At 37.5% G+C, this 12,984-nt stretch overlaps 1 protein-coding gene across 3 annotated transcripts in view; it reads right to left on the bottom strand.

Annotated features, from left to right (window-relative positions):
• The window catches only part of SEMA3A (semaphorin 3A), a 322,842-nt gene that overhangs the window by 273,067 nt on the left and 36,791 nt on the right, over positions 1–12,984 (bottom strand). Inside the window, exon 1 of one of the 3 annotated variants that reach the window (XM_038153364.1) lies at positions 6,145–6,196. The exons of 1 other annotated variant lie outside the window; for it this stretch is intronic. The gene's annotated coding sequence lies outside the window, so the exon portion shown is untranslated. Of the gene's footprint in view, positions 1–6,144; positions 6,197–12,984 lie in introns of those variants that run through there. One more of the 3 variants, XM_038153362.1, reaches the window with a different exon arrangement.

Raw genomic sequence — 12,984 nt, 5'->3', positions numbered from 1 at the left:
TATTTAATTCAGGAAGCATTTGCAGGTGGTGAATATTAAATATTTTCATCTATCCTGAGTTTTACTGAACTAGAGATTACTTTTCCTTCTGTAATGAAATTAAAACTTCAGCAATCATGGATAGTGTAAACTGAAGTCTTGTTTATAAAAAAGAGATGACCCTAAAAATTAAAATTTATTATCAGATCCAATTTTTTTGGCCAAAGTTGAGAACTTTTGGATGTATAGTTATATTGCTTACAACAGAATTTGAGTTATCCACTAAGTTCAGGCATGGATCCATATCACTGTTTTTCTGAAGTATGAGGACATCCAAGTTCATTCTAATAAATAGGAAATTATTATATTGTCTTATTATCCCTTAACTGCATATGACTTGGCCGTAGCTCCCTTTGCAAGTACAAATTGTTTAAATCAAATTATCGTGTGTATACCAATAGCAGCGGTAAAGCTACTTCAAAGTATGTACAGAAAAATGTCTGGCCCTCTGCCTTTTCCCCAGAGAAGATGTGGAACAGCTGTTTGGCCAGGGAGCTGCAGCCGCTCAGCCCAGAGAAACACGCAGGGATTGCAGTAAAGGTGGGAGATGCCACTGCCACAACTTCTGCAACTGGGTTCTGACTTTGCCATGGCATTTGCCTGTAGAAGGAAGTACAGATAGGTATTTTGGCTATCAAAATATTCCTCCTCTTTGTAGCTTATGTACCAATATTCCCACACTCAACATAATCTTGTGACACCTTCACCTAAACTACAGACAAGATTGGCTAAGATTCCTCTTACAGTTAATTTTTGAGCAAGTGATAAATGGATTATGTTATGGTTAAAAGGAAGGAGTAGAAAATTGTACAGTATGAGTAATCCCTTGGTAAATATATTGTTTAAAATAGATCAGATAAATCACTCTCTATAGGTAATTTTTTTTTTGTTAGACTGCAAAAGAAGTCTTGATACTAATTAATACACATGTATCCACATTGTAAGCTTTTAATGTTGGGTCAGATGAATCCTAACATTTGTGCAGAAAATATTCACAATGTCTTACAATAATTTTATGAGGCTGGAACTAAGTTGAATTAAATATGAGTGAAATTATTCTTTCAAGAGATTACACAAAATAGCTATAGAAAACCTAAGCCTGAAAGTTCAGAGAATGTGTACTATAAGCAGACATCCAAATGCCAAATGTTTTTATGGTTATATGTTCTCTACATGGGTGCAAATGTTGGCATGTTGCTTTAAATCATCTAGTATGGGACATTGGACAGGGGCAGATATTTAGCAACAAGTATTAAAAGCTGCTTTATAGACAACCATCCAAGAAATTTTCAGTGGGAAATTTCTCCTTACCCTCTACCAGATAATGGTGTGTTGATGATCCATACAAGAAGGGATTGGATAAAAAGGACTAAGTGGATCAGAATCTCACTTAACAAGGGAAGTTCACAACAATTTCTGCTGGAGTTGTGATCTCCTTAGTGATCAGAGAAGAATAAAACTTAAACCACTACACTACTTGCCTATGTTTTAGTCTTGCTGTTCTTTTGTTAATTCCTCCATGCAAACAGACATATGAATATGCCGGCTTTGTGTTGCTATGATGGTGTGTTTATGCTGTTATAGGACTTAATCGAATACATAAAGTATTTGGTTGGAACAGTGATGTATTATAAACTACCATTTGCCTTCTTTGGTTGGGAGAAATGCAGAGTTCATAGCCTTTCGTTTGGGTGAGGTGGTAGTATTGGAAATGAGTTAGTGAAAACAGCTTAACTGTCCTCTATATAAAGAATAAAGTTGGTAAACAAACCCCACTTGGAAAACAAGCAGACTGCAGAGCTTTGGCAGCCTTGCTTTTGTATTTTTTTTTGCCTTGTGTTGTTTTTTTAATTAAATGAAGCAAGGCAGAGCATTCAGAGCATGACTCAAACTATTGCTAAAAGTATTAAATTAGATTAGTTTGGCATTTGAGTCCCAGCAATTTTGACTCAGATTCTTGGACTGTAAAGAAGGGAAGCCTTGAGGAATGAGGCTGAGGTCATTCCTTCTGAAAAGTCAAGTCCACATAAGCATCAACACAGAATATTCTTCCTAACACTATTTTTCTCTCACCCATGTGCCTTGGTTATGCAGTATGTCTTAGCAGGACAGTTTATTAGATGTTTCTACACATAATTTGGGAGGAGAGAGCAGAGAGGAAATTACAGGACATTATACATGGGGTGTGTGTAGGGCAAAGGCACTGTGCACATATAAATCCTTTGAGAATTTTTCATGGTGCCAAGTGTCCTTTTTCAGAATGTTTCCATCTACAGAGCCTATTCTACCACAATATTGAGAGTCTGTGTTGCCTCTGCTCCTGCTCTATACACCACAGACAGTACCAACAGGAGGCTTCCCTAAAAGGGGACGCTAGCTTCATCTTAGGGCTGGGTGAGATACCCACACTAAAAACTATCTAGAATAATTTAAACTTCACTACAAAGAGCCACAGCTCATAAATTGCAAAGATCCACTTCTGCCTGTGCAGAGACTATGTTGCTTTTTTTTTATTTTCCTTTTGCTTTTCTTCCTGGTGGATGTGAGCTCAAGAACTGGAGTTTTAATACAAGGTGAAGAAGCAGAAACATTTAGAAAAAAACTGAGGATGACATAAGCCTTAAAGGTTAAGTAGGTTCAACCCCTCTGATCAAAAAAATAAAAAGTCATCTACTTTATACAGGAACATAATGACCTTTCATTTATTTACCACTGTCTGACAGCAAAACCTCTGTGCCTTCAGATGTTTGCAGAGCAGAGCACCCAGCTCTGACCTCACTTCTTACTGAGACTTTCCTGTTATTCTAATGCCAATATTTACCAACCATGACTACTGATGCTTATAAGGCCATATGCTTTTCCTGCAAGGAAGTCTGTCTCATTTGGGAGGAAAATTACATTTTATTTAAAAATTTCCACTGATCTGAATAAATCTAAGTATGGATAACAACCTTTTTCTTTCAGAAAACAAAGTGCTTTAGACATATGATATATTTTTGAAATTACATCCTATCATTTCCCATGCTCCTTCCTCTTTAAATTACCTTCTACTTAGAATGCAATTTTACAGCCTCAGTTTGTGACAAAATTATTTTAATTTATTGTATGCCAACTGTAAAATATAGGTCATTATCAGACAGTAAGTAACAGATTTTAAAGTGTCCAGTGATGAGACTTTGAGATACTGGATAAATTTTAAGTATATCCCTTTAAAATACCAAAGCCAAGGTTTAGTCCCACTCTATCAGAGCAGCAAGAACAGTCACTGCCTTCATACACAGGAGCAACAGGGAAAAAGAAAAAGAGATCACCTCCCACCTTTGCTCTTTGAAAGTTCACAGACCAAAGTATTGAAGTTTCCTTAGTGCTCCCTCCCCAGCAGAGCTCAGGGCTGAGTCCTACACCAGAGGTCTGACTTGAAGGACGCAAAGAGTGCTACATTTCCACATGACAGCTTCTCAACTTCCTGGCTGTAAAATGCAAAGCCATACCTGCATAGGCACTGGTTACTGAAGTTCTGCAGCAGATATTTACTCTTCTAAAAAGTTCTTCTTCCTAACAGTCTTCCAGTGATGCAAGTAAAGCACTAATGAAACCCAAACTTGCAGAGTTCAGTTTTTGTAGAAGAAAGGTGATTTATTTATATTTTTTAAATAAAGATGCTTTTAAAACAACGAATACTAAATCCTGGACAAAGAAAAAAAATAAAAAAGAAAACAAAAATCCCACAAACAACAACAAACAACCAACCAACCAAAACTACCAAAAACACCAACCAAAAAGACTCATCAACATTAGTGACCATGAATGGGAAACTCTGTTTCATTTAACCTTTGACTCTTCACCCATATCAGCACATCAATGTTCATGTTACTCTGTTGAAGACCAATGTTTTTTATGTCTAGTATACTACTGTTGCTCTTTTCACTCTCACAAAAAGAAACACTAGTAAAAAGATAATCTTGAAATCAGGATCAGACTATAATGATTTTTTGGGCCAGACCAAAATTAAAAAAAAATAGCATGCATCCAAAAATCTCAATTTGTAATAAAAGTAATTTTAAATAAGTCCCTGCAGAGCTGTTCCAAGAGTTTTTTGGCACATGTAGGAGGCAAGTGGCCTATTAAATAAGGAGAAAACAATTAAAGGATTGCAGGAAGTCAACATTTTCTTCCATAAAAATATTGACAAAACCAAAACAAATCTTAAAGACTTAAAAACAAATAAATAACCCCCCTGCCCTCCAAACCAATACCACCTACAATTGAATCAAAGAGTAAAACTTTGGCACATAATTCTTCCTTTATGACTGGACTTTAAAAATAAATAAATAAATAAATAAAATTGTACAACAGCAGAATGGTACTACTTGTATCAGGAATATCTTCTTAGTGTCGTTGTTGAATATTCACTATTATGATAATCCTGAACTAATAAGTGACATACTCCTTACTCATTTAAAAATAAAATTTTTGCTATTTTCTACTATCTCATTTTTTTTTTTTCACAGAAATGTGCTTTTTGGAATTTTTTCCATGAAGAAGAACTGAGAGAAAATAATAATGGTTGATGCCTTGTTACAAATGCATGTCAATTTTTTAAATATTCAAATTATTTTAAAGATTTCATTAGAGGCAGTTTCCATCTTTCAACTGCCTACTATTGTGGAAAAAGAAGTAGAAAAATAAAAATAAGACAAGAAGTATCAACTATCAAACTTTGGAAAACAATTTTAATACCTAGAACTGTTTCTATAAAGTTTCAAAAAAACTGTACAAATATGGCTGATGAATCTAAAATGTACGATGAAAATTCTTCAGCTGATACTCTTCTAAATATGACTTTTACTTCTTAAAAAAAAAAAAAAGTTTTAAAATTCTATTACCATATGAATTTCCAGAAATGGCATCTTTAGTCTGAGCTAAACATGAAGCTACAACTGTCTGTCTTCTGTTCAAGGCTGTCTGGGATTCAGAGTTTAAGCAGTCATACCTGACCTGTGGAGCCCCACAGAGGAGCCATGGACACATTGTGAGATGCCTGGAGCTGAGCATGAGAAGGTGGAGGTTGGGTTTTTGCCACAAGAATCTCATGGCTACAACTCTATTTTCACTTGGGAAACTTGGATGCAATCCTTCTTTATCCAGCAGTTTGAAACCTGTTTCTCAGAAAAGAGGTTGCTAAGCTGTGATATGTTCTGGAGGAGAGGAGCCTGAACCCCTCCTGTGCTGTTCCCTGCTCTGCTGTCAATGACACAAGGTACCAAGGACTAAGAGAACTCTAATGTCAATGACAACCGGAAAACCAGCAGAAACAAAGCTCACCTATGCACCAGTTTCCCAGCTAAAGCAGCATTCCCACCTTGGTAGTTTGGCAGGGAGACCTTGCAGGTGGATTGTAATTACATCAAACACCTTCTTCCTGCTCCTGGAACATAACTGCAGGGATAGTGACTGTGTTAGTCAGTCAGGCTTCCTTCAGGCTGCAGGGCTCCATGTGATGGACACCATGCATTGTTCTGGGTCAGTGCTGCTGAAGGACACAGCCTGGCTCAAACAAGAAATTCTGAGAGCAAGTGCAGCAGGCACAGTGGTGATGGGACACTGTGTTTTGTACTGGGTCAGTGCTGCTGAAGGACACAGCCTGGTTCAAACAAGAAATATGGAATGCAGCCTGCCTGATCATCCAGCTGCTGCTAGCAAGCCTACCTATGCATGTAAGCTACTGGTGCTGCTTAGAAAATAGTCATATGAAATTACCTAGCAAATGAGAGTCAAAAGTACTCAGTTAATAAAAGAATTGTTGTTAAATTTAATCTAATAAAATTTCTTGCTAAGACATACTGCATAACCAGGAGCAGGTAGTCTCAGAAGCTGTAGCTTAGTTGTTCTCTGGCTGACATGTTATATTTAAAAAACTTATGCTGCACTGTGCACAAAATGAAAATAAGACTCAGTACCTTGAGAGAAAGTTAACATTCAGAAAATTACTTTTAAATGACTTAGCATTATTACAGGTAGAGCTTCAAACTTCTAAAAAAAAGATTACATAAGAAAAAGCAAAAAATGTTTAAAACCAAGATGAGATTAATAAAAATTACCTACTTTCACTTCCATTATGATGAATCCTCAGCTTGTTCCTGGAGAGATCTAATGTGTCTGAATGCTGTGGGGTAGAAAGTGTCTCCACCTACACAAGGAACTCTGCAATGTGTCTTGTTCTGGGCGCTGACCCATGGTGCAGGTTTGCTCCCCACATCATCAATCAAGGAGGCAATTTGAACACCAAGGTGGATGGACAGCCTCATTAACTCTCTCTCCACCAGAGCAATTTACTAAATATAGAAGTGTGCCACATTTTTTCTTTAGGAATTTTGGTTGTAAACAGAGAAACACAAAAGCCACAAGTAATGGTAAGTGTTTTGATTCTAAATTTGTGCATGGCTATTTTTAACTGAGGCAGGACTTGTTTTTTTGAAAGTAAAGAAGCGGAAATTGCTGTAAATTGCCACTTTCTTATTCAGATGAATGAATGTGCAAAATAATTGCATTGACATTATTCTTCATCTATGCTGAGGGTGCACTTAAATAAAAGATTTCATTCTGGAACTGAAGGTCACATTGAGCTAAGGAAACTTTCCCTGAGTGATCTTCAGTGCTTCATCTGGTTAATAGAACATAGAGGGTGCCTCCACTAGCTAAGCAAGTTGGATAGAGATATTGTGCTGGTACTGATTGCTTAGGTATCAGGCCTCCAGTCTAACTAGAACAATCTAATAACACTGCAAGCAAGCTTCAGGCAGTGTGCCACACAGAAAGAAGTCAAGAAGTCCAAGACTTTCTAAGGTAAAGAGCTCTGTGTGTTTTAAAAAGAAAGGGATACTGTATGCCTTTTACTATTTCTAAAGATTCATTGTGCTATATGGAATGAATTTTGCTGTCTTAGGCATCAATATTACACCTACATAATTTCAAAGTTGTGCTGGAGTTCCACTGATACTGATGCCAAGAGATTTGGGCCCCGCATCTAAAATCTGGTATATTCCTGACACAGAAGCTCCTAACTTCCAAGATGTGACTGTAGCTGTCTGTAAACCAGCTGTCTCTGCTGTGCTGGGCATAGCACCATCCCTGATTGTAGAGCTACAGACACCTACTCAAAGTGAAGATCTGATTTCCTTTTGCACTTGAGCAGAGATGAGAGCTGTTAGCCAGTGTATGAGAGGTGGGTTAGCTACAGCAATGTTTCTTGGCTCACTAAAGGGAGCAAAATTATTTTGAAGTTATAAAGCCTAAATACTAGGATTTAGTACAAGTGACACCGTGAACATTTAAGGATTCTGAGCATTATTCTGGATAAACAGAAGTTTATAGCCTGGATGACTAAACCAATCCTTTCTTATAGAAGGCGTTGGCTGAAAAAAATACTGAGTAGGAATCCCCCCATCTGGGACATATAACTACTGCACAGACATTTTCCCAAGGGGAGGGTTCAGACAGATGGATGTAAATCCTCTGGCTTCTTTCCCCATGAGCCTTACTCCAGACTCCAGAGGAATCATTGCTTGAAGGAGGATTGAGCAAGTGCAGAGCTGCACTTTTCCTTGCAAGTAGCTGAGGAGCACAGCTCCTGCTCGAAGCAGAAGGGAAGCACATGGTTCTGCTGAATTCTCAGCTGCCCATCAACTTTTGGTTTTGTCTGGAGAATTTGGCTCTGAGGAAATGTGTTTAAGTTCATCCCATCCCCTGGTGGATAACAGCCATGCTTGTGTTACCTTGTGTAGTAGAGTAAATAATCACTGCAAAGCTGGCAATTGTAGTTAAGCAAAGGGCAACAGTTTTAGAGAAAAGAAAAAGCTGATGACTTCCTGGCCTGAGTTTTGTATATTTCTCTACATTTATTACTCTGTTGAAACGTTTCCTCAAACCATAATGATGCAACACATAATCTCTTGTTCAGCTGAAACCGTAGATGGCAGAGAATACAGGGAACACAGCTCTAATCAAAGAAAATAGGAGTAGACATTGGATCTGATTGGGCAGTCTGGTTATTTTATAGCTATTCTGGCCTTAAGGAAACAGATTTCTTTCCAAACAGAACCTGTTAGAATACAGACATTTTTGACATGCTGAAAGTCTGCTGTGTTTGATCCTGGCCAACAATCCAAATGTATACCAACAGAAGGAAAGCACACATCTGCAACAACAGGCATGTTTACAATCATTTTAATGACACCATTAGATTCTGTTTGCCAGTGTTCACTTATTTCAGACTTTTATACAAAAAACATGTGAGATAAGTTTACCACCTGTGCACAATGGAAACAACCCATTTAAATGAATATTTTTAATGGCAAACATAGCTCAATAGTTTTCTTCTGTTCACCAACATAATTATAGGGGCACAATTGTGTTTACCCAGAATACACAGAGTTTTTGTGTTCCTGTAGAAGGTTTCTTTTCCATCAAGCCTAGGGTAAGAATTACTCCAAGCAGTACTTAGCGTGCTTGAAAAATACACAAACATGCTTTAAAAATGGGCCACTTTAGGAAGTTTTTCAGGTGACAGATGGGATTAGTTTTAAATGGGAAATCCATTCTTAAAATACATGTGAAAATATCTACCTGATATGTTAAGCTCTTCTGGATTTAAATGTTTTAAGAAAGTTAATGTGCTTGTCTTTGAGGGCTTGAAATTGTTCCAACTGATGTCACTGGGAAAATTCATTTTAATTTCTAGAAAATACAATTTAAATTAAAAGTGAATGGGTGGTGAGACACAAAAAGAGAGAGAGAGTGAAGATAGAGTCACAGCAGATGTAATTCCTGATTTTTTTAGTTAAGATAAATACACACACACACTCACCCCCCCTCAGTCAGAACCTTATTGTACTGTTACTAAATATACCCACAAATCAGGCATCAACTCTGCCTTATTGTGCAAGATAATCAAAGGACAAAACAAAAAAAAATGTGTCAGACATTAAAAAAAATTAGTTTCAGGTCCATGAAGGTGTTTAATTGTCATCGACAGGATGGATATTTATAGTCTAATCAATAAACATGTAATTAGCACTCCCAGAGAGAAAACAGAACAGGGGATCACAGGTGATATTGCTGAGATGTTAGAAGAGGTTGTTGTGCTACACAGTCCAGCTTTTTATGTAAAGGAAAATCATGATACTAATCCTCAGCTCAGGTCTGTGCTGTTGCTTTGCACAAGGGCTCTAAAGAAAACCTTTGCAACACAAAGAGCAGTGGTGAAGGTGTGAACTGCACACAGGCCACCTGTCCACATCAACTTGTATCTGTGGAAGAGAATTCAGCTGGAATCAGAACTGTACTAACATCTGGGCTCTGTTAATCTATGCATGATTTAACACCATTTTCAAAAGGAACTTCATTTTCTACAAAGATAGGGTTCAAAATGCCTGTAAAATAGTCACAGACTGATACTTCCACCTAAAAACTGTGGGATTTAAAACCACAACAGAATAGAATAGACAAAGGAAATTAGCTAAAACACATCTTTTTGTATTTTTCAGTTTTAATAAATGAAGTTCAGTGAGCAGTTCTGTGGTTTGGGGTTTGGTTTTTCTTTTGAATTTCTTTCAATTTTTGATTTTTTAATTGCTGGAAAAATATTATAACTTTTTGACATTTTCAATGTCCATTGAAAAATTCAAAAGGAGTGAAACCCCCTTTACCTTATACACACAATGTTTATTAAAACCAGGCTAAGAAAATAAAATAATAATTCTAGACCTTTCTTCACATGAAACTGAAACTCCTTTTCTTACTGCCTCTTTTACTGTCCTACATTCCTAGCAACTAACTCCATTTCTACATCCCAGGCATGATTCCATCTTTTTTTTTTCTGAAATAATGTCCATGCTAAAAGCAAAATGGGATTTTAGAGTTTTGTTAAGAATTCTAGTGAAAAATGACTGTGAATCCTACAGTAGTAAAACTAAACGTTAAAATATACTCAAATACTGACAAAATCTTCCATGTAATTTTAAACTGGTGTCATTAAAGACAGCAGATAGCTACTGCTAGTTACATTTATAAACCATTTCTCAAATCATAGCATTATTTATCTTCTTGGACTATATGATGTCTCAGAAATGTCAGGGGCACCTTTTTCAGCAAAGCATTTAATTGCACAATTACACATGTTTTAAGTACCACTGAGGTACTTGAAAATGAATTAAAACAGGGTTTAAACATGTAATTACATTTAAGCATAGTGTTAAGCACAATATTGAGCTGGGCTCTTTAACATTTCTACTTTCCAAACAATCAGTAAGTCACTCTAAAGTATTTAAGGATGTTCTTTTATATTTCACAGGTGGGTAGTTAAATAAAATGGACATTTTTTTTTTCTTCAGGCTGTTTTAAGTTATTTTTATAAGAAGAATTTTATATGCACTTCACTGAGCAAGTTCAGCAAGCTGATCTCTGACACATGCAGTGTGTAAGCCAGGTGCTCGTGTTTGCCTGCTTACCATGAATGCGTGATTTGTTAAGAAGCTGGAGTGCCCATCACCACCTCGCACACAGTAAATGTCACAACGCAAATAAATTAAAGTTCTGCAGTCAGTTTCTCACGACACCATTTTCTAAATAATGCCAATGGTCTCTTGTCCTGTCACAAGGCAACACTGAGAAGAACCTGATACTGTTTTCTTCACTCCTCCTGTCAGTTGTTCACAGTCAGGCAAGGGCTCCCTGAGCCTTTACTTCTCCAGGCTAAACAACCCCAGTTTTCTCAGCATCATCAAATGACAGCTCAGCCTCTTAACAATTTTGAAGCCCTTCCCTTAACAATTTTGAAACCCTGCTTCTTCTCCACTTTATGAGTATTCTTCTTGCACCAGGGAGGCCAGCACTGGACCCAGCATTCCTGATACGACTCACCAGTATCAAGTGGAGGGGAAAATCACTTCTCTGGTCCTGTTGGCAATCCTTTGCCTAGAGCATCCCTAAAGGCTTCTGGTCTTTCCTGCCAAGAGTACTCATTGCTGGCTCACGTTTGGTTTGTTGTATGACTGAACCACCAGATCCTTCTCTGCAGAGCTGCTTTCCACACAGCTGGTCCCCAGTGTGTACATGGGGGTGTCCTTCCCAGGGACAGGATTGGTATTTTCTTTGTTGAATTTCAGAAGGTTTCTGTCAGTCCATTGCTCCAGCATGTTGAGGTCCAATGAATGGCAACACAGATCTGGTATATGAGCAGCTCCTCTGGGTTTTATATCACCTGCAAACTTGCTGAGGGAGCACTTGATCTCATCAGCAACCTCCTTAGGGAATAGTAAATAATTTAACAATATTTGCCCTCATATCAAAACTTGGGTACAACATTTGTGAGAACACATTGATCCTGTCAGTTCTACCAACTTCCAGTGCACCTCACTCATGCAGAACATACTTGTGCAGCTTGTCTGTGAAGATATTAGGGGAGATAGCAAAAAAACATCTTGTCAAAAACAAGTAGAAGCTACTTTCTGCTCTCCCCTTATCCACCATGCCAGTCATTTCATTGTTGAGGCCACCAAGCTGGGGAAGTGTGATTTGCCCTTTCTAATTTCATGCTAGCTGCTCCTGATCACTTTCTTGATCTTCATGACTGGAAATGATTCCCAGCGTTATTTGCTCCATCACCCTCCCAGGGACTGAGGTGAGACTGACCAACCTGTAGTCCCCTGTGTCCTTCTTCTTGTCTTCCTGAGGTCAAAAAGGGATTCTTTCCTTTTTCAGGTCCTCAAAAACCTTTCCTGATTGCCACAATATTTCAAACATAATCAAGAGTAGCCTCTAAATGATATTTTTCCAGCTGTCTTAGCACTTGCAGAAAAATAATCTGGGTTTTGAAGCTATGAGTCCATGAGCTCTATTCTAAGCTCTCACTTATCTAGTTTATTCATCTGTCCTAAAAAAAAATCACTAATTTATCATAGAAACAAACACTTCTAATAAGGTTTTGATTTAATTCATTGATATTGTCAGCAAGAAAAATCATAATACTGTAATAGAAATGTCTTCCTTACTGACTAAAGGAATCATAAATAGAAAGAGAATCAGAGAATCACAGAAGATCCCAGGTTGGAAGGGACCTTGAAAGATTATCTGGTCCCACCTCTTATTGGAAAGCAATCCTACATGAGATCACCTATCATCCTGTTCAGTCATACCATGAAAATCTTCACTGATGAGAGGTATACAAAATACCTGGGCAAGTTGCTTCAGAGATTGATTGTTTGTACTGAAAAAAAATAAATCTTTCTTTATATTAAGATAAAGCTTCTTCCAGTGCAATTGTACCTGAAAGCCCCTTTCCTGCTAAGAGGACATGAAAGAGATCATCACTTAGTGAGAAATTTTTTCCCTGTGTTGATATATCCCAGTCCGCATGAGATCAGAGGTCAGGAGTCCTAAGCCCAAGGTATTCTTTTTAAAGGGTATTTAACTCCAGGGAATTGACATGGTTAAATCAAATGCAATTATAGAGCATAAGCAGAACAAGACTTAAAGGCAGTGTCTGTTCCATACAGGCAGAAAAAAGTAAGAAAAAGCATTTTGGGTTTTCTTTCTTTCCTCACTGGGAGGATTAAATGGGCATCACATATAAAGAAAACAAAAGTATCAAAGAGAAATAAAACCAGAAAAATGAAATCAAAGTATTATACACACTTAAATTCAATGCAACTATTCTATAAATGAACTTGTTCAAGGCTTTGCTTCTGTCTCACTGAATTCACTATTTGTGTTTCCTGTTTATTTCTTTAAGGGAGAAGCATCTTTACCGTGAGGGGCCCTGACTCCTCCACATTTCCCAGCTGTTTACTATAAAAAGATGAAAAGAGCCCAGAGTCCTTCCCACTCTGATTCTGTGTGCCCCAGACATCCGTCACTGGTATATATGTTTCTCTCTGCTGCAAAATG

Source organism: Motacilla alba, chromosome 1A, assembly GCF_015832195.1.
Source record: "Motacilla alba alba isolate MOTALB_02 chromosome 1A, Motacilla_alba_V1.0_pri, whole genome shotgun sequence".
NCBI lineage: Eukaryota > Metazoa > Chordata > Aves > Passeriformes > Motacillidae > Motacilla > Motacilla alba.
The sequence above is the reverse complement of the archived record's forward strand: the minus strand, read 5'-3'. Positions and strand labels throughout refer to the sequence as shown.